The sequence below is a fragment of the Apostichopus japonicus genome, chromosome 18 (assembly GCF_037975245.1).
Source record: "Apostichopus japonicus isolate 1M-3 chromosome 18, ASM3797524v1, whole genome shotgun sequence".
Classification (NCBI taxonomy): Eukaryota; Metazoa; Echinodermata; class Holothuroidea; order Aspidochirotida; family Stichopodidae; genus Apostichopus; species Apostichopus japonicus.
This window is the reverse complement of record NC_092578.1, coordinates 15,912,893-15,937,042: the sequence shown is the minus strand read 5'-3', so window position 1 is coordinate 15,937,042 and position 24,150 is coordinate 15,912,893. Positions and strand designations below refer to the sequence as shown.

Sequence of the window (24,150 nt, the reverse complement as noted above, 5' to 3'; positions counted from 1 at the left end):
AAGGGGGGGGGGGCAGGGGGGCACGTGCCCCCCTGAAAAACCTAGTGCCCCCCGAGTGCCCCCCATCTGAGATTTGGGTTGGTAAAAAAAATATATATATTTTGTTATATTCAACTCCCATCATCTGAGTTGGTTTTTCATAAGGACAAAGAAGCACAGTAATTCGTATTTTCGGATAATGGGAGAAAACGAGAAGGACAAGAAAGGAGTCGGGGGTCATGCACACATTAATTCAACAAATGTAGGTTCTATTGATAGGGTTAGGCATAATATCGACAGCATGTGGTTCATATCCTCTGCAAAATTCTGCGCGTTGTTAAAATCATTACCTCAAAAATAGCAATTTCTGGAGATATCTTCAGATCGAAGTTAGCATCAAATGTGGCACCATTTTGCATCTAGCCCATCCTCCGTATGCGAAAATTTTCCAAAGGGGGAGGGGGCCACCCCCTTAGACCCCTCCCCCAGGACGGCGATCCGTATCCACCTAAGTGCCCCCCCATCAAATGCTGGTGCCCCCCAGACTGAAAAGTCTGGTGACGCCACTGAATGACTGGCGACGCCAATGCATCTTTCTGTCACTATGTTACTCTCATGTGTTCTTGAGTCATGGTTAGAATACGAACGGAACATAACTTTACACTGCCCAGGATTTCTGCTCTAATGAAGGATAAATGATTTCCAAAGTGCGTGAGAGCAGCGAATACTTGCGGGTTACAGTTATCACAGGTCTACACGAGCATTGCAGAAACTTAACATTTGTGAATACATCATATACAATATAGTATTACCTTTACTGACAGGCAAATAAGAATAAGGATAGGATCGCACTTGTGCCAGTACTCTAATACTTAAGTATATTTTATCTTTTCTTGGTTGTTGTACTCGTACTCATAGAACATATAACTAGTATAGTCGGACTAGTTCTTCCGCGTATTCGTGAGTTTTTACTGGAACTAAGTACTCGGTACTTGTACTCACAGTTCTTAGACTATGCAAAATATTTAATGGGGCGGGGTATGCATAGAAAACGATTCAAACAAATATGCATAATGTTATTTTTTGAGAAGCAAATGTTCCAGCTCTGTAAAACGTGACCGCTCGGGACACCATATGGTGTCCCGCTTTTATATATAGGCCCTATAGGGCCTATAGAAGTATATTTTACAAATATAACCCAATCTCCCCCATTATAACTGCAAGTAAATGCAGTTATTTTGAACAATATAACTATTGCAACAAATAACTTTGTTTATAATTTGTCAACTAATTCTCACCTATATACTTCGCTCTTTTCATCGGTCATAGAGCATTCTGCACCAAGATAGACGCCAACCAACCAAACGTATATACATATTTATGTATATATACCTACAACATGTTAGTCGCTTTATCCAGTCTATAGTAAAAACTATATAGTGAAATTTATACTGAGCTTTTGATAGTTTGAAACTCCTTCAAGTACCTCAGATAAAGAGGAAATAAATATTTATAAAAAAACGTTACAAGGCATTGAAAACCCTGACCATAATGGAGAATCATTCATCACATCTCTGTTAGACAATCTGGTTGGCCTCTATTTAATTCTTCGGCCTTCGCCCCCTCTTCTTAGCCACTCCATAATATACTGCTTTGTCGCAGTATTACTGATTTTACCCCCTCTAATGTACCTCTCCTCCATTTCGTCGCCAGATATCAATACCAAGATTTACACTTCCTTCCATAATGTACACCTTGTCTCAGTTTCTTGACGGTGTACGTAAAACCCCATACACCTCACGTCTGACTGTGTGACTAAGCGTAAAAGCGTACATCTCAAAAGTCATATAATCCTTACCAAGTTGTCAGTTTTTGTAACACCTTCCACCTCCCAAGGGAAGTTACCCCCCTTCCTTTTGCACCCGGAATGATAAAGCTTCCCCATAATTGAACAAGAAATAGAACGTAGCTCTAGGGAAATAAAGTAACGTGAGTGTTCCGTATATAGCAGAAATATATATTTATATATAGATATATATATACATCTTGTGATCGACCCCGACCAACATAACTTCTTCAATTCTGTAATAGCTTCTCTCAATTAATAGAATATTTATAATGTTAAAGTATTAATCACAAAATTCTATAAAAAAAAAACTATAAATAAAACTGTTTTTTCCAGTTTTGCGACTAAACACTCTTAGAGTTACAAATCTTTGTATTTATTAATGTTATATAATACCACATCACATCAAAACACACACACACACAACTGTATTACTCACCCTAGTTACTCATTAATCTTTTAATGAACGTCATCGGTTACGACGGGAACGTACATGCCGATGAACGGACAACGACCCGTAAGGAAGTCTGAAGTGTCGGTCGTCTTTTAAAGAAGCAGCTTGTCCGATACGAAATGATTTGTGTTACTAGAGCATTACGAACGAAGACTTTATATTACTTATAATGGAAAGAACAGTTATATAGGTTAGACCTGCATATTAACTTTGAAAGCATATACAAAATTTATTCTATGCATTTTTTTTCATTCTTTTCTCTTTTTGTTGTTGTTGAAAAAGGTGAACCTCCGCGTTTTGGTAGGGTGAGCATGTCGTAAAGCATGTGGTAAAGAAATTATGGAAAAAATGAGAGCAAAATCATTTTTATTCACACAAACATATTTACATGCTCGATATATAATTATATACTAACGAGAGCAATATAGTGTTTTGCACTTGTTGCTGTAACAATGTGACACATTATTAGAACATATTTCGCCGCAGAACCCCTCGAGGGGACCCCTGGGCGGGTATTAGATGTACCTGTTTGTAACAATCGTCCCCCTTTGCTGACGGTATAACATGTCAGTATCATTGCATATATGAATATCTGTATATGATATATTGGTCAAATTGCTGCCCATGTCTATAAATAGATTACGATCCCATTAGCCTGAACATACACCGAATCCATTCAAGTCACTGATCGATGAAGTATTGGTAAAGGTCTTTAAGAATAATCAACTAACCGAAAATGTAAAGAAAAATTGAGAGGAGAAATCATAAACCAACAATCATCTTTAGTTGATAGGTAGAGAGGTCCTTGTGATGAACAGACTATATCAAGTAACCAAGGAAACCCTTGCTCTGTTTGGGAGTTACGAGGCCTTCAAAAAGGGCCTGACATTTTGTCAGTCAGACTGCCTTGGCATAGTATCGCTTTTATAGATGGTGAAACATTTTGCTTACTGTTTCGTTCTGAATATTTATTTTTGCAATAGAATATTGATTATTGATTACGTAATCGTGACATCGAAATGAGCACCTGACACAATGCCATCCTCAAATGCATCACGTGGTATTTTTGAAATATTTATGTGACGTCACATGATCTCTTTCGTCATCCCAGGTCACACCCCTATATTGGCTTTACCTCCCCCCCCCCCCGAAAAAAAGGAATAAACTACTGACCATCGTTGATCACCTCCTAATGGTCTCCTTTTTGTTACAAAGTTTTCTTCTTCTGTCCTAATTTGTCTGTCATAAATTAATATCCTTAAATATTTCATTCTTTTTAAATTTGCTTATTAAAATTTGCTTAATCGGTAAAATTTATTTAAATACGATTTTTTTTTTGTGTGTGGTAATTCCCACAACCTTGCTTCAAGTATGTAGCCCCCTCTCTCTCCCTCTGTCTACATTATTTCGTTTGGTCTGCCTGTTCAATATTTCTACATTAACCTACATATCCCTTTAAGGAACAAGTCTGATGACGCATCGACTGTATAAGACAAAGAAATTAGTAATATTTCGTCCTTCACATCAAATATCAGATGTCACCTTTAAGTGTGCAAAGGCACGCGCATTGTCGAGACCTAACAAAATGTGAATGAAACGATAAAAAAAAGGAAAAAAAAAACTCATCTGAATGAAAAAAAAAGAGAAATGAGAATATTGAGGTTGACATCCCTCAGCGACATACTCATTTTTTATTGAAACTATGAGGTTTGTTTTCGTTTGACATGTTAAGCATCTTATTGTCCATTCGCATATCTTCTTACATCACACGAGTGTATCGAGTTACGTGATTGGTCCGTCGCAGTAATCCGTAGATAAGAACGAATCACGTAAATATTTATAGCAAAATATGTTATCCTTAGTCTACAACTTTGTTTGTCTTCGAATTGTATAGGCATGTATGATTGGTGAATCTGTTTTACTCATGACACGAATCGTGAAAAATATTCTGCAAATATTTATAACATTGAAAAAAAATTACCAAAAAAAAATCGACTTCATCAATACATGTTTTCTGAATGTTGAGGTCAATAGCGGTCGAATATGTACTCAAATGTTTTATACTGTATGGTACTTATTTTTGTTGTACTTTGCTGCTTAGTACTCCATATACGCATTCAAATAAGATATAATATGCCATCTCACAAAACAAAATCGGATCCTTACTTATCTCTGGATACAAATTGTTTAAAACGTCTTCATTTCTGTTCATAAATGTACTAGAAAATGTACCAACTATGTTCACAATGTTGCTTGCACATTATGAAACCTCAACAAGCATTTCTCGAAGCAGTTTATAATCACAGACATATTACTTATCTGATAAATGCACTCACCAAATACTAAGAATACGTTACAGGGTTAGAGTCCCCAGAGACCCCCCCAAAAAAATACTATATAGAAAACGTCTGAATTGAGTAACTCATCTAGCAAGAGTTTACACATCTCTTGTAATTCGTAATTCTTTGTTTTGATTAAATCCTAGTTTATAAATGATGGCGCGGAAAAGATTGGATGTTGTAATGCACCCCATCTGCAATAAGCAGATAAGTGTAGGGGTATGTAGGGGTTGGGATGGTTGTGTGTGTGTTAGGGGGAGGGGAGGGGTACGATATGAAGTATTCTAAAGGATATTAAACTAAATTACTACATGAGAATAGTATTTGTATAAAAAAAAGTTTTTACTTCTTACCATGATATCATTTTTTTTTGGGGGGGGGGGAGTCTTATATAGATGACGTCATATCTTGGTAATAATACGTTATGACAACTTTAATATTGTTGCTCTGCGAACTTATTTGTACATATAGTTGATAGAATCAATACTTGGATACCACATCCTAATAATGAAAGTATTACCAAGGCTTAGAAATGTTGTTAATTAATGTAATGAAATAGGTTCACTATGAATTACAAACACTTGACAAGTGATACGGTCAAAAATCGTCTCATATATGCATATTTAAAACCAACCTTTTCAAAATATAATTTTAGCTAATTGTGTTAATTAATTATATACAAATAATGAAAAGTGGTGATTTATATTATAAAATCCCATAAAGTATGTAGTTTGTAACTTTACATTCCATTGTTTACAAATAATGTCTTTACTTATCGCTATGAAGTTAATCAATTTAATGATCGTGTTTGGTTATTTACGTTGAAGGGTTTCTTTTCTATGCTTTATGTAAATAATTAGGACTTTCAATTTCATATTAGATCATGTCCAAGTTTCTATTCAAATTTGATTAATTACTGATTTTAATATTTTAATTTTTATTCTACACATCAGTATGTAATTCTTCTTTTTTAATATATATATATATATATATATATATATATATATATATATATATATATATATATATATATATACATATACATATACATATATATATATATATATATATATATATATATATATATATATATATATATATATATATATATATATATATATATGCCAGTCAATTGGGAAAGAATCACACCGTGGGTTGAAAAGTTTGGAAAAGCCGGAGCTATTCCTTTGGCATCAAAAATCATCAATTACTATACAAACATTGCTATACCATTTATCTATTTATTTTGAATAACAAATACCAAGACTAAAATTCTGTCTAGAACAGGGTTTCCCTAACTTTACTCCTCCCCCCCCCCCCCCACGAACACCCTGTGGAAGTAAAAGTTGTCCACGAACCCCCAACTTTTCGAGACACGATCTGAGTCATTATTATACTATAATACGCATAACAGTGCTTCGTAAAAGATCAAGTATCACATGCATGCATGGTACGGTACTACTATGGCAACATATGCATATGGAACGCGAAAATAGTTTGTCGATAGGTTCGACCTTTGTACATTTCTAAATTATATGATATATCAGATTTTAGTTCAACAAAAAGTACTCTAGTTTTGACTTTCAGAAACGTTTCACGAACCCCCTGTGATGGAAACACGCACCCCCTGGAGGTTAATGCACCCCAGTAAGGGAACCCCTGGTCTAGAAAGTCATCCTTTAGAGAACAGAAGACAAGCAATGCAACTCTCATCTCTCACGTCAAATATATATATATATATATATATATATATATATATATATATATATATATATATATATATATATATATATATATATATATATATATATATATATATATAGACACAGTTTGTATGCAATTACCTTTTCTAAATCCATTTTTTTACCCAACCAAGCTTTCGAAATGGTAAATTGTCCTAGACAGACTAGTTTCGATCAGTCATGCAGAGCCGGCTTGATGAATGTTATATCTTGTCTTCAAATTAAACACAAATGAATGATTTAGGGATGACAGATGAATACTGACAGAAATTAGAGCATGACGTATAACTTAGTTTGGCTAGAACGATTGTTTCAGATTCGAGTAATTAGACATTGTTTTTATAGAAACTAAAAATGAACTGAGCACATATACTATATAGTGCCGCATGACCTTATTTTAAGTTCAAAACATACTTTTTCATATTTTTTTGAATACATAATATTTATAACTATTATCGCTGATATGTTGTTTTCTTTATAAACAGGCTAGCCTAACAGAGAGCCTAACCATGAATGTAACACATCGTGCTATTTGATTTTCCCGCCTTTTTGGGGGGAGGGGGAGGGGAGGGTTCGGTGAATATCTTTACCACAAAGAAACGAGTACAATTTATGCTCATTTGTGCAGGATAAAGTTAAATTAGAGTGACGCGATCAACGATAATCATTGACAGAAGAGGGGGCACACTTTTCAGTCTGAAGGAGTCGGAGAGGGGTCACAAACTTCGAGGGGCAGTGTAGGGGGCACGTAACTTTGATTTGAGGGGACATACCACAAATATTACCACAAAGCTTCCCGTCAAAATGTATCCTCTCTGCATTATGTGTCTTGTTTTCAATATATAGAGCAAACCAATATAATAATCTATATACATACCACAAAACTGGACTGATAACTTATAATGTTCCAGGCTTACGTGACACTCAATCGCGATGTTGCGAACCTTAATACTTTCCCTCTATTAGAAAGGGGGGGGGGGGACTCCCATAAAACTAAACAACCAAAAACAATTTGGCAACATAAAATTCCTTACTTTCTCTTAGGTTAGTGTAGGGAAGGGGAAAAATTAGCTCTTACCAGGGGTGATTCGGCCTCTCATCTCAAGTCGCCGACTGCCTCTTGGTCGCGAAAAAAAAGTTAGTTTCGTCCGAGGTTTTAAAATGCACAGCTTGTTTAAAGCCCTCATTATTGTACTGCCGATTGGATCACTGGACCGCTAGCAGTTTATGATCGCGTCCCATAGCCCACCACCAAGTTGGATGTTATTTCCTTAACTAAAAACTAAAAAGATATTAAAATATAGCATAGGGTACGTGTGGTTCGATTTCTCTTTCAATATGTTAATCGGTTGTATGTTCTTATACAAGTCGATACTGAAAAAAAAACCGCAACAAAATAGTATACCCATTGCAGCGTAAAGAGTTTTTCTTTGTTTTTACACGACACAATAGATTTGAACCAAAGGAAACCGAGGATTAACTGTGACGGAAGACAATTGGCTACATCAATAAACCTTAATGATTTATTGCTAACCAAAGGATCAACTGAGGGTAACAACACAATCAAAACTGACTTCAAATGTAACCAGTCTCAGTTAGGCGGTGGTTAACATGCATGCTGGCCAATGTACATGTACTACGACGTATACCGCGTAAAAAAGACACGTACCGTTGTTTCACTTTTTGTTTCCGATAATTCAAACATTAAGCACTGAGCCATACATTGTTAAGCACATTATGGCCAGACAGTCAATGCCACATAGATCTCTTTGTTATACAGTTCTTCGAGATCGATAGGGTGAGAGTGTGACGTCACGAAAACGTTTGGTATGTGAAATTCGTTGATGCGAATAACAAGATGATGCACTGCACACAAATTTACTATATTAACTATATAATAGGATAGGCCTTACTAATAATTTACTATATATTCACATATATCTATATATCTATCGAATCATCCATCCATCCATCCTTCCATCCATCCATCCATCCATCTATCTATCCACCTATCTATATCGTCATGGCGAGATATAACCAATACATATCATAATTGGTGTCTTTGATCAACGAACGTATAATCAAAACGTGATTATTAGGTCTTTATTGAGATTATTTTGATGTAAGCATAAAATACTTCAATTTTCGAAGAAAAAAAAACAGTTATTGTGGAAAATTGATTTAGTTGTCAGAAATTTAAATGGTTATTTAATTAAACGGTGCAAATCTTGACTGATATCAATAATATTTAAGGATTAATGCAGCCTTTTTTTCAACGCCAAAATATGTTTACTTTGTCTTTTTTCTTTTAAAAAAATCTCATTTTTGGGGGGTTGTGATATGATGAATCGAGGCGTTTCAGTTCGTTGCCCTGTAATTTCGTGATATCCCAGAAGGCCTTTTTTTTTGCCAGACAGAGAACACACACGGTATGTATTCTTTCCTCGAGGCAAACTTTATAAAGTCGCCATCCGTTAAGTGACTGATTCATCGGAAGCTCTTGACGAAAAAAAAAGTAATATGTAAATATCCAGCTCGTGAAAGATATAAAACAACAACGAAAAAAAGGAACGGTGAAAATTGAACGAACATAGGTATAGTCTCTCGAAAAGTCCTAATCCCCAGAGGAGTGAGACATTGGAATTAGAAGATGGACACTTTGCACGAGAAAGACCTTAAAAACTGTGTGATCTGCACTTTTGCCACGGATTGTCAAATTTCTAAGAAACAAAAAAAGAAATATGAATGTGCCTTGAATATGTAAGTTTAAACCTTCATGGTACTAATCCCATTGCACGAACTGAAGGGCTCTTAAAACACTCAACTGTCCTAATTTTGTTTTCAACATATACATATATAATAGTATATTTAAATATAATATAATATTATATACTATATAATATACAAAGAATCTCTTTCGAGATCAGGCTTTTTTCGGAATCACGAATGATTTCGAGTTGGTTAGCATCATGTTTGATCTCTAAAGTAAGGCAAAGAATGTAACCAAAACAGAACTAGTATTGTTCGATACAGGTGACAAATGCCTACAGTGGAATTTCAACCTTCCTTACCGGTTTCGAACCTAGCCTAGTTGTTTAGGGTTTCCACATGTAAAGCGCGAGACACTGGGTTCGAATCCCTGTGGAGGCTGGAAGTTTTTCACTGTTCTGGATATATATATATATATATATATATATATATATATATATATATATATAGCAAGACCCATGCATATACAATCATACCGTGCCTGGAGGATGTTGGATGGATCACTGCGTTAAATCCAGCTATTTCCCACCAGTTAAAAAGTTCATCGCGGTTATTTACCTGCTGCGTCGTTCACAGCTCGTAAAGGAATCTTTCCCCTTGTAAAGTGTGATGTATACTTTCGTATGCATTCTATGTACATATTTACATACATATGCGGTAGCCATACTTTATCAGGAAGTTTTCATTGCCCATTGAACCATAATAACACTGAGTTAACACACGGTCATATACGGTTCTCAAATTGATTCTGCAGAAGTTGTTGAGAATCGTGTATTGTATGAAAATAATTTACCTTTGTTCTAAATTATTGCTTATATAAAGTCTCCCGTTTGCTGTATATAATGCTTTCTTTTCCAACCATTAAACTCTATTCTATTTTTTTAAGGTTGAAACTTCGCAATTAAGTTTTAGCCTCAATTTGTTTTAGCTTACTGAAATCCATAAGGTTTCTACAAGCATTTTACTGTAGGAGGGTATGAAGGCTTAAAGTTTCCCAGACAGCGATGATTAGTCGGTTAGATCAAAATTGTCATATACCCTTCTATTATTACGAATATGATTATTTTATGTATTTTTTTAAAGTTAAGCATTAATGAACATTGTTTCATCTTTTAGCATATTTCGCAACTGTACTGATGACCGGTCGCCTCGTCGGTTATGACGTCAGAAGGGTACGGTTTATAGAGTGCCTGCCGCTTGTGGACTGTATATATGTCTTTGTGTCCTGTGGAACCAGATTGTTTCCTGAACCAACGAATGTCGATTTCAAGTTTACACTTGAAAGTAAAGAGGTCATCTTCATTTTATAAATATATGTTAAAAAAAATCGTATCAGAACGTACTTCATTAGTCACTCAAGCGGTATGAACCACCCTATGCCCAGATATCAGAAGGGCATTATGCTAGACAATGGAAGTTTCCTCCAAGGTTCTAAATAAACAACAAAAGACGCTATAAAAGTTAACGACCTGGTCGGGCTGTCTTTCACTTTTACTTCGTTGTGAATGTTGACAATATATCGAATATGTAATTTAAAAAAAGAACTTAAAATATTGATATACCCAGGTTTATATCAAAAGTGCTTTCGTAGATTCTGACCCCCCTCCGAATTATTTAGAGGTATCGAGAAGGGTTAAGTTAAACGATTAAATGCCTTTGTGACTGGGTACTTTCTCTGAGGCATGGCTGTGAAATATTTTTTTCCAGTTTGAATAGCAGTGACCATTAATTGACATTCTAGCATATATTTAGCTACTTGGAGGCGTTAGGGGCAATATGGAAGGATGACCTTTCAGTATAGAAAGAGAATGGAAGTATGGAGCAAGGGAGGAAATTGGGACGGGAAGGGAGAGAGGGGTCCGAGGTCGCTACAAATCTTCCACTTCGATGGTGTCACTATATATATATTACAACCATCTTATGTAACGTTAGCAAAGGACTATATATAATGATTATGCACATACCAATCTGGTACTCGTAGGCCTACTCAAGGCATTTTGAAATTTTATCAGGTACACTCTATAAGCGCATATACTTGAGTACTCGTTTTCGCATACCCGTTTTACTATTCATACCGGATGGAGTACTATATACGTGTACTCGCACTCATATAGCTGTACTCATATAAATATATAACAACGCTACCTGGCAGTGGTCCATACGGTATTGTGATTGCACGAGGATATCGTACACTGAACTAAAACCTATACCTAGCAGCAATTCTTGGTATTTTGTCGGTAATCATTGACCAAACCTATCAAATATATATCAATATGTATAATAAATAAAAGTAAGAGTACTTTTCACTAAACTAAGACACCTCTCGTATAATTTCTTTTATCACCCAAACTGAAGGTTAATAAGATAATTCTGGCACTAGCATTAAAGGAATCGTAGATTCGAGCCACAACACTTCGTTAGTAGGTGGCGCTGTTCCATATTCGTATTAATCACTTCAAAGATAGCAATTTGGAACATTTTCGATTATTATTTGAAATGAAAAATAAAGTTAGTCAACTAAAATTGAAATGAGTTTTAAGTATTCAATATAACATAGAAAATATGAAATTCAATTCAATCAGCTTCTTTCAGTTGTCCCTTTATATAGCAGTTTCAACAGCACCATCAATAGTACCATCAATGACACCATCAACAACATCAACGTGAGTTACAATATGTGTGGAGTTAACGTACTTGAACATCATTGGCTGTACATAATGTCAACATAGTCGTTTCTTGCTCTTAGCCAAAAACTTTCATCAAAATTTTGTTCTTTTCTCGTGTGTACATAATTTGAGGGCGCCCGTCCACTAAGTTTTCAAAATTTATGTATCTGTATTCGGCTCTGGAATTCCAAAGTGAGAACTGTGTTCGGTACGGTGACTGGGGATTCGGGGGGGGGGGTCGGGGTGAAATATTAATATCCCTTAAACGTGTAGTTCAGGTGAGTAAATTCTTTGGTGTAGTGTTGCTTTTAGTACTTTTTGGTTTTCGAAAGGGAAACTATGGAGTCACTCTTACCATGGAGGTAAAACAGTTTTACCTCCATGCTCTTACCGACCTTGAAAGTCGGCAAGATTAAAACGCGGATCGCAAAGTCGGTAAATACTTTTACGATTAGATTCGTTAAAACGGCAGCAGACAGAAACGTTGTAGTCAAAGCCGAAGCCAAATCAGGACACACATCAGGCGTCTATGCATGTTAAGTTAAGTTCTTCACTACCGCCCTCAGTACAACTTGCCCGGGGGGGGGGGGGGTATTTTATACTGCAGTTTTGATTTTGTCGTTTGCTGAACTTTTCTTCCCTTCTTCTTAATCATTATTCCACACCTTATTGTTGAAGAGCGCCACTTACCCTTACTTCTAGGAATACATGCATATACATGCTCCATTGACCTACACACTAAATCATAACGTGGTAACCAAGCCCTTGTAAGAGCTTGTTACTAGCTAATCACCCATCACAGGATGGCTGACAAATTTGTGGTTCATGGCACATTCAGTTTTCGTAACATGACCATGTCGATTTTAAGCTATGAGAGCCCAAACTCTCATCAATTGTAAACAAGCCTCTTTTCTCACCTGTAGGCAATTTCTGGGCGCTGCTCTTGCTATGCCTAAAACTGTCTAAGATAGCCTCAATTTGCCCAGGTATACACTGCATGTACTTCCTTTAATGCTCCTCAACATCCAAGCCACAAAAAGATGATCACCTGTTGCTTTTTTGATTTTTTACTGAAGAAGTACACTCTTCATGAGGAATGACACAAAGAACGTCTTAGATCCCGGCCGGGTCATAATGTAAGGTGGGTATATCATCCAAGAGCAATATACGGTTTTCCCATCTGACTTCTAAATTTGGAGATTCCAAATTTGAGCTACAATGTCGACCTGGAAGCCACCTGACGTGAAAATTGTAATCTATAAGCCCTTGCGGGTTTCTTCCACATTTGTGGTCGCTTTAAGCGTCGTAAAACTAACTGCATGATTAAAGTGTGAATTGTTTTCTTGTATGTGACTTTTTTTCTGAAACAAGCATTGAAAGTATATTTGTGAAGAGCGCCACGTATTTATATATATATATATATATATATATAAATGAAAATCGTAATGAGTTGGAAAATCAAGAACAGTGAAAAAACTTTCAGCCTCCACCGGGATTCGAACCACGAATATATATATATATATATATATATATATATATATATATATATATATATATATATATATATATTTTTATATTTATTTATATATTTATATTGATGTCAGAGGCCCCAGTTGTGATTGTAGTGATTGGAGGGAGTTGGAAAATCCAGAACAGTGAACAGTGAAAATACTTCCAGCCTGCACCGGGGTTCGAACCCAGGCATCCCGCACACCCTAACCGCTGGGCTATGGACGCTGATTGTATGTCCAGAGGTTGGTTAGCATCATGTTTGATCTCTGGAGTAAGGCAAATATGTCATCAAAACAGAACTAGTACTGTTCGATACAGGTGATAAACGTCTACAGTGGAATTACGACCTTCAAGCAGTATGTCTCTATATCCCGGATCAATCCAAATTTTGGCAGCTTTGAAAGGCCTGTAACATGTTTCTGGACTAACTCCAAAACCTGATCTTTAAGTCCAATTTGCTCACATTTAACAATGAACAAGTTAACCAAAGTTAAGAATAGCAAATGAGCGTCAGTTAATTTATGTCTTTCTATCACACTAAGGAGATTTTTATATCACCGTTTTATTTAATTATTTTTATTTTTCTAATAAACTTGACGGTCTAACTTATAGCGCTTGGAATTTTATTTTTTAATCAAGCTAGAGGTTGTTGACATTAAACAAGTTAGAAGATTAATCAACTTGACGAGATAATTTGTCTGCGCATGAATAATTCTTTTATCGGCAATAGGAGAGGTCAATATAACGTGAGATATCATATCTGAGTTTGTAATCCAGGCCATGGTGTATTCCATAATTCTTATCTATATGAGCTGTCATTTGCTGGTATGGTGTCACGTGACCAGCCTTGACAATCAACCATTCTATACACTAACGTCCAGGTTCTTAATTTTTAGGGGAAAGGAGGGAAGGGGAAGTTAGATTTATTAATTTATTAGTTTTATCACATGGGTGGAAAAAATACTTTTATAAATATCCTCTAGCTAACATCAACTCAAAGTCTTACATTAGTTCGTAAGTTAATCCTCACTAATCATTTGACCACTGGTGAGATTGTGTCAGTTTTTGTAGAGATATGAGTGAGTTGCGTTTAAGCATGTCTGCCATACTTATATGGACTATAAGGTAAAGCAAAAAGGGTGGGAGGGGAGGGGAAGGGCGGGGAGGGGAGGGGATGGGAGACGGCTTGTCGCTTGATGGTAATTAATTCTAGGGAATGTACTCATCATATTGAAGGCTGGTTTGTTGAACACCAAAAATTGTCACAAAATCACGAATGTTTTGCAATAATATAGATATTGCGAAATGGTCACGAAGTACTTGCAGTTGCTTACGGTTGATTACCAATGTGACCATTTAGCATAGCCATTTGATTACCATGTGACCACTTTAGCATATCTATTAGTTTTGGCTTCCGGGCTAGTTCCTGTTATTAGCCCAATAAAAGAACATGATTTGAGTGTCTTCTAAAAATACAGCTGATTCATCTTGTCAGTTTTATTTGAATTTTAAATGCCTTCGGTGTTGTGACCTTTGCTTTTTTTCCCCAAATTCGGACCGGAGGGGTGGGGTGGGGTTAGGGTCTCGCTTCAAGAAGAGGATAGGACCCCCAATGATTATCTTGAACGAACCCCAGGGGGGTCTTTTTTCACTAGATAACTCTCTTTGTGATGTTATAATGCTTACTTCTCACAACCAACCTTTAAACGGTTAATATATATAGCGTTATGACGCAAATCTGTCAAATCTCCCCTCCCCTTCTCCATAATGGATGTACCCATTTCAAACACTGCTTATGACGGTTATTGGTCCATTAAAAGTTCCAAGCAGACCTTCAAAGACACTTTCTCTTTATAAAAGATAACGCAATACTCCTAAATTGAATGTCAAATTATTTGAGATAAATGCTACCACCCACCCGCCCCCTCCTACCCACCCCTACCCCTTTGCATCATGTGCTGATCTTGTATCACATTACAAAATTCATAACCATGTATAACCTTTATGTTATGTGTTTGTGTAAGAAAGTTCAATGTTTTCAAGCAATATATTTGAATCACATCCGCTTCTCCTGAATGAGGCTAATCTTCTAGTACTTACACCATTTCACAGTAATAGACAGACATATACCGTAGGTCCCAACATTAAACGTGACTTTCGGTTTACCGGTAGCATGACCGTGTTTAGTCGACTACGTGCCTGGATTAAAAAGGTAAATTAAAGGAGTACTCCCGACCAACAAAATATTTACTTGGTTGTGACTCCTATAGAGACACATTAATTTTCTTCCGTTTCTCCCCCCCCCCTCCTCTAGGCATAATACTTCAAGTTTGGAGGGGTTGGGGAGGGGGTTACCCCTGGGCCAGACCTGATGGCGCTGACTGTAAAGACAGGTAATGGCTTCTTGGTATTTATTTCAGTACCCTGTATAACACTATACCTTATATAATTAAAAGATAATAAACTGGAAGGGGTGGAGAGAAGGCTATTTAAAATAGAAATTTGTGACAAAGAGGTCGTCGATACCGATGCCCATGTAAGGGGAGTGGGTGTCCTCCCCCTCCCCCCCCCCCAGGAAAAAAATAAGAATAAAAATAGTAAAAGAGAAGTGGCGTAATTTGAGACAATTTTAGGCTACAAAATTAGGTCCATAACTACCTCTACAAAAAACAGGGTTACGCTTTTACTTTAATTATGTTTTGTGTCGGGTTGAAAACGGGAGAGTAAGCCCCCCCCCCCACCCCAACACCAAATGTATTCCACGCCTGGGGGTAATCCAGCACACATACCCAAGTACTTTTGTTTGGCTAAATGCATGGGGAAGTCGTGTCAACTTAACCATTTAACTATAATTTCGTTTTTAAGTGATTAAATAACACATATAAATCGTATAGCATCGATATAATGTGAATTACACATATGAATCGTATATGCATTGGTAGAGTACTATCCTACTAAGTCACACAGACTTACAAAAGTAAAGTATGGTGTTTCGATCCTAGCAGGATGGATAACAGACAGGCCTACGGACTGATTAACTGAAAGTTCTCATATGTTCAGTTTACTATTTCAACTAACATTGTTGTTTTTGTTGTTGTATTTTTGTACATAACCATGTTTCATTATTATTGAGTATTATTTTTTTTTGAATTATTGTGATTTAGAAAGCTTGGTTTGTTCTTTAAAAATCCTGAAATACTATATCGCTTTAGATAAATATTCAATTCCCCTTTCGTTTTTAAAATTCATAATATAGTATTTAAAACATATACGTTTATCAGCAAGACACGTTTTTTCCGTCAAACATTACAGAATGTTTAGTTGTTGACTGATTTCCGTTGGTATGTATTTCACTTTCTTTTCATTTCCTAATTGCCAATCAGACAACGTTTTGTATATTTTTTTAAGTGTCATTGTTTTTAAACTTTCAGAAATATCCTTTAACAATCCATTTCTGAAACAGTGAAAGTCAGGAAGTAATATTCTTCCTGTTTGGACTCACTTTGGTTTCCGTTGTAACGTTTACAAATATATATATATATATCTATATATTAAAACGTTTTGTGCCGACAAACCCGCTACCAAAACCACACAGCCCTTGCGCTTTACGTACAAATAAAAAATGATTTTTAAAATTATGGTATAAATGAATTCATCAACATATGTTGCCTACGATGTATATGCCACAGATACAGAGTGTCTCCATGCTTCCTCACTACAGTAGTGACCAACCAAGAATTTTCTAAATTTTCCGATTAAAGTGCTAGAAATATTTTGCACATTTTTCGTAGCCTGCAAAAATGCCAACCACCAATATTTGTTTTCTATTACGTGCACATTATGAAAATATCTATTGGTTTTGAAATATGAATGTACGGAACCGGTTCAGAAGAATATTAAATCATTTACGAAATGAACTGAGTCGCTTGACTCCCGTCAACCCTCCCCTTCCAACTCCACCCCCTCCCCACCCTCACCCCACACCAGTAAAAGGCATATGAAAACGCAACACGTTTGTAATGGTCTACAACATATCAAAACATGTTTCAGATAACTTAGACGTGACCAAGCAAACGCAATGGAGAAGTCTTAGAGAAGAAGTTTTCGTTTAGTCGTCAACTATAGCTAACAAACTGAAATTGATTTGGTTCCTCGACAATTTCGTCACCGAAACACGTTTCATAACCAATTTGTAAAGTAACGTTTGTAATGTTTATTCGTCATCAGTTGATATGAAACTGTGCAAACCAAGCTGTAATGATACTTCTTAAAGAAAGTCACCTATATAGACCTGATCAACAGCAACAACTCCCCCCCCCCCCCAAAAAAAAAAAAAAAAAAAAAAAATTGTTCCACTTTCAACTCCAGTCTCCAGTTGAGACTTTAACCATGTGATCACGACATGCATACATTGTTATCGGATTTTCTTATTAAGAGACTTCAAAACTTGATTAAAATCAGCTAGAAAATTTATTGCAAATATGTAAGATGGAAAGATTTTTTTTGGGAGCATTTTAGAGAACACACTCTGTCTTTTATGTAGTTTGTACTGAACAGCTTTTACTAATTGATTTCTTGTCAGTCATGTTTCCACGAAAACAAATTCGATATTGGAACACTTGGAAAAGGGGAAAAAAAGTTCAGTCGTGGGCCAAATTCAAATAGGTGCAACCATTTCCTAACAAAGTTCACCTGTTCTGGGAAATGGATCTGGCGATAACCATGTCAACTAATTATGCAATCGTTAATTAGACAATACAGCTGATGCCTCTAGATTGTAAGTGACCTCACTTTGAACTGAATAATTTGAAAGAATCGATGGTTTTTGCGTATGTACAGTATACTCTTCCCAATTCAAAATCAAAATGACAGTTTGAAAGCAGATTCTTGCGTAATGAATTTTAATTTATTACTTTCTATAGATGGTCATTAAGTCAGAAAGATGAAGCGACAATATGAATGTACGGTAGTTTTTATCGTTTATCTATACTTGAGATTTCTGTGTCCCTGGATAGCAACGGAGATGAAACTACAGAACAAGATATGACAGGGCAGGACAGGACAATATATAACAGGACAGGATATGACAGGACAGGTCAATATATGACAGAACATGACAGGACAAGATATATCAGGACAGAGCAAGATATGATATGACAGAACAGGACAAGATATGACAGGACAGTACAATATATGACAGGACAGGACAGGACAATATATGACAGGACAGGACACGATATGACAGAACAGGACAAGATATGACAGGACAGTACAATATATGACAGGACAGGACAGGATATGACAGAACAGGACAAGATATGACAGGACAGTACAATATATGACAGGACAGGACAGTACAGGACAGGACAGGACAGGACAATATATGACAGGACAGGACACGATATGACAGAACAGGACAAGATATGACAGGACAGTACAATATATGACAGGACAGGACAAGATATGACAGAACAGGACAAGATATGACAGGACAGTACAATATATGACAGGACAGGACACGATATGACAGGACAGGACAATATATGACAGGACAGGATATGACAGGACAGAGAAAGATATGATATGACAGGACAGAGAAAGATATGACAGGACAGGACAATATATGACAGGACAGTACAATATATGACAGGACAGGACAGGACAATATATGACAGGACAGGACAATATATGACAGGACAGGAAATGACAGGACAGAGAAAGATATGATATGACAGGACAGAGAAAGATATGACAGGACAGTACAATATATGACAGGACAGGATATGACTGGACAGAGAAAGATATGATATGACAGGAGAGGACAAGATATGACAGGACAAGATATATCAGGACAGAGCTAGATATGATATGACAGGACAGGACAAGATATGACAGGACAGGACAAGATATGACAGGACAGTACAATATATGACAGGACAGGACAAGATATGACAGAACAGGACAAGATATGACAGGACAGTACAATATATGACAGGACAGGACAGGACAATATATGACAGGACAGGACACGATATGACAGGACAGGACAATATATGACAGGACAGGATATGACAGGACAGAGAAAGATATGACAGGACAGGACAATATATGACAGGACAGTACAATATATGACAGGACAGGACAATATTTGACAGGACAGGACAATATATGACAGGACAGGATATGACAGGACAGAGAAAGATATGATATGACAGGACAGAGAAAGATATGACAGGACAGTACAATATATGACAGGACAGGATATGACAGGACAGAGAAAGATATGATATGACAGGAGAGGACAAGATATGACAGGACAGGATTGACAGGACAGGACAATATATGACAGGACAAGATATATCAGGACAGAGCTAGATATGATATGACAGGACAGGACAAGATATGACAGGACATGAAAACGAAAACAATGAAGGACAGGACAGGACTGAAGAGGACAAAGAAAGACAAGTCACATATGATATGTGCAATGTTCAAGGTTACATTTCCAGATTGACGCTGATCTATGCGGTGTCGGATATCGCATTACTATAAGTATAGTTTATACCGGCGTATATTCCCTGTGAAATAACACAATACCATATTCTACCAAGTTAAAGCAACCTGTCTTGAGTTGGAATTTTGATACGTTTCGCTGCTTTTTGAAACTAGAATCCTTTTGACAACATAGCAAGTTCAAATTTCACTTTCAAGGGACGCCTTTGTTTTTTTTTTTTTGGGGGGGGGGTACATCTAACTAGTACTAGTGCCTGGGCAACAAAATGTTTCAGAACGAATGGTTCAATTAAAATTAATTGCCGAGTGTCCTTAATTGAGAGAGAGAGGGAGGAGGGGAGGGGGCGTAGAAGATGAATTCCAATCTTGCTGGAGTAATGAAAGTCGACGCAGCGCAGATGGCTGCTTTAAGCACGGTTGCGTACTTTAATTACTAAACCAGATATAATACATATCTCTGAAATACATACCTCTCTTAGATAAACATAGGAACGGAACTAATGTTGTTTCAATGTAGATTTTATGACCATCATAGTTCACAAATTTGCATGCATGCGATAATACCATTTAAAAGGAATAATACAAAAATCTAAGAGTTAATGTTACAAGTAACAAGAGAGGTTTTTTGCAGAGTGTTTCTGATGCAGGGTCACTCCACAATTATTGACGTCGTTCTTTAATGTTGATGACGTCACTTGAACATTCCCGACCAGAATAAATCATAGAGCCCGTCACATGTTGAATCGTAGTTTACGAAATCATTTTAATTTGCGAAGAAAAACCGTATATATTGGTTTGGTGCATGTATAATAATTATAAATTATTGCTCAATGTCCGTCACTCAAAAAATAACAAAACCGAAATATTTCGACAACGGATCAAACTATAGGCCTATACAAAGAAGTGGCTTGAGCAGGTTTCAAAGGTGGGGGAGGGGTCAGTAGAGGGGTGGGGTGGAAACAAATTCAAATTTTCCCCGACTCATTGCAGGTATGGAGACATAAAACCTTTATGGAAGGGTCAGACGCGAATCAAGGATTTTGAAGGATTGGTGTAACAATGGGGTATTTAAAACCGACTACCATGTTGGGGGGGGGGTGGGGTCTGGGAGTCCTCCCCAATTAAAAGAAAAATTAAATGTCAAATGGTACGTTCTGGTGCATATTTAGACTATAAATTAGAACTATAAGTAGCTATAAACCTAAAGTGGTGGTAACAATATTTTCTGGGGGTGGGGGGGGGGTGAAAATTAGGGTGTACACTCGTAGCAATGGTCTAATTATTCCCATGCCGAATGTTAAAAATCCACCGGCTGAACTATTTACTGACGTTGTGAGGTGAGTGCCTGTCCCCCACCCAACCCCCTTGGTCCCCCCTCCCTTTAAGCGCGCCACAGATATGAAGCTGGGAGTTGAATAAATATGTTTGTATTCATAAGTTCTGTCCTCAATATATTTTAGATTTGGAAGTTCATTATACCTTTAAATTGACTGATAAAATCTCAAAGTTTCGAATTGTTTGTTAGTATTGCTAGGTCCTAGCTTAGGACGATAGGAAGCATTTTAATGGTTTTGTATTTGACCCGGAAACCATCCAAGATCGATTTTCCACAGGTATGCGTTCAGAGAAAGATAAGATAAAGAAAAAAAAATTGGAATTGATGGATGACAAAGCTGTTTGAAATTGCATCGTATATATCCAGCAATGCATGAATTATTCAGTAAAGAGGAAAACAAGAAATAAAATAAAACGGACGCTGTGTGGGTGTTTTGTTAGTGAAGTGGATTATTTGGAAACGACGATATGCACATTCGCGGAATGGGTGTGCGCAGTAACTCATGACTTATCGAAACTTATTCTGTGTATACCTATCCTACAATGAATTAACTCAAACATTACACGAGTCATTTCCTTCACCCACCCCTTCCATCTATACCACCCTCGTCCTTTGATATTGAGTCGATTGCTATAGGTATATAGCCTGACAAATGTGCTCGATATTTCTGAATACCACTGATTAGAAAAGGACATTTTTATTTCAATTAAACCGATAAGTAAGTAAAATATTGATTTTTTTTTTAAACAAAACTCCCAGTTGAATCTGAAATATGCTTACCACTACAATGAAAAGTGACTATGAAGCCCCCCCCCCCCCAAAAAAAAAAAAAAAAAATCGAATCCAAAGTTAAATTGAACTTTATTTATAAAAATTATCTATTCGGTTGTTTTCTTTTCATTTCGTTTCTAACACATTTATGTAAGTCAAGTCCCGTCTTATTACTACAGTCAATGAGTATATATACGATGTTCCATGTTCGGGGTTCAAAATTCGGTGTTCAATATTCGCTGTTCAAAATTCGCTGTTCAAAATTCGGTGTTCAATAGTCGGTGTTCAATAACCGGTATTTCGATGTTCCGTGTCCTGTGTTCGGTGTTCTTGATATCATACCCTATATGAATAAATCAATAACCGGTGTTTATTGCACTATGTTCTAAATTCCTTGTTTGATCTGCACGCGAGTCTCTTATATATAAATCACAGCCTCGACCAAATACATTTTATTCATATTCATATATAAACACGTGTAGACGGCACCTTTAAAGTGGCATTATTGGTAATAACCTATACCGAATGACTATTTCCACGAAAAAAAACGTCATGATCTTATTTTTACATGTTCTAACTTGCTAAGTCATTTATTGTCTTAAACTTAACCAATCGTTCTTTCTACCATCAACCACGTACAAGGAAAGACAACAAACGAAACTATGAAACTTAAAAACAAAACTGCGGGTAGATGGATTTGGTGGTTTGTTTGCAACAAAATCGACAACCAGTACCGTTTCTTCTGAAATTGATGTAACTTTATCAAAATGCCACTGCCAATTAAGCAGAGAGAGAGAAAGTGAGGGGTTGGTGGGTGGGGGGGGGGGGTGGGGGAGATGGAGAGAGAGAGATACTGAAGGAATGCACAATTGGCGGATGTGAGTTCTGCTTTGCATGGGAAACGTATCGGTCGCCTGTTTTTGTCCACGGTAAAGTCTAACATAAAATTATATGACAGACCCAAAAATATTTCATGTTTCCTTGTTTTTTGGTCCTTGTTGGGGGGGTGGGGGTGGGGTGGGGGATATTTGAAGTGATCTTTTTAGACTGAAATTTCTCGACCACGTATGTTGACCAGTAACCATGGCTATTTGTAGTCTTTTTGTTTGTTTGTCCAGTCGTCAAGTTAGCATAAGTCTTGTCGGGTTTTCCTGAGTTGGGAACTCGACGAAACTAAAAATATTTTGTCGAGTTTTATTGTAAGTCTGTTATAACTTGGCCAAAAACCGTATCTTTTTGACGAGATATTATGGTATTCTATGACACGGTATCTGGACATCTCGCATGTCCCCTTATATCTTCCGTACTACATACGTCAATATATGAAACTTAACGCTTTCAAGGTTTGAGCGTTGACAATCTCAGGGAAAATATGAGCATCATATGCGGGTGAATTTTTTGTTGTTGTTGTTGTTGTAAATAGGCAGATGGTAATATATACTGTAACAGAAGAAGATATATTTCCTTCTGAACATTTGTTTTAAGTTTTGTTTTACGACCCTTGGTTTGAGAATGAGTGCACATCAGTTTGTACTATACGGGATTTGACTTAGTAACGAGGCTTATTATCATGTGTATATGGTGAAATGGTTCGAATCCCACTCTACAGCCAAAAATGTCTTTCATTCTCTCTGCTCAAATGTCTTTACATTTTTCGCTTTCCCCTCCCCATTCCCTGCCGCTTTCTGGTTTCTAATAGGGGGGGGGGAGGGGATTACCTAAATACACAGTGCGCAGGGAATAATGTGGCTTCTGATTAGCGCTCCCCCGCCCCCTCCCTCAGAAAAGGAATGGTTTCATCCCGTTCCGTAGACGAAATTGTATTCGCTCTTGTTCCATTACTTCAGTATATTTTCCTAGGCCATGCAGTTCTCAGTCAAACTGGATACAAACTATATAGGTCTATGTGGCATAATGAACGAATGTATATAAGCAACAGGAGAACATCTTGTTTGGATATGTTATCAAACATAATCTGGGTGAACACAAATGGAAGCAAATGTGGTGCGAAAATTGGGTCAATTGAGGCAATTTTAGACCACGTTAGGTCTTCCAAGAGCAGCATACGAAAATATTGCTAAAATAATAATAATGTACATGGTCATTTTACGGGAAATTGAAAGTGCCATGCATTGTCGAAGTGTCGGCTATCCAGTTATCCGGGAGGGTTTAGCTATAGTGAAAACTTCTACAAGGCCGTATAGAGACTACATTACAGTTTGA

General features: G+C 36.7%; 1 protein-coding gene and 1 long non-coding RNA gene across 3 annotated transcripts in view; one reads left to right on the top strand and one right to left on the bottom strand.

Moving 5' to 3' along the window:
• Window positions 1–7,625, bottom strand: part of LOC139958728 (melatonin receptor type 1B-A-like) — a 53,133-nt gene extending 45,508 nt beyond the window's left edge. The window contains exon 1 of the mRNA XM_071956027.1: window positions 7,439–7,625. The gene's annotated coding sequence lies outside the window, so the exon portion shown is untranslated. The remainder of the gene's footprint in view (window positions 1–7,438) is intronic.
• LOC139958729 (uncharacterized) overlaps window positions 1–24,150 on the top strand; it is a 49,216-nt gene that overhangs the window by 12,405 nt on the left and 12,661 nt on the right. The gene's annotated exons all lie outside the window — the stretch shown is intronic.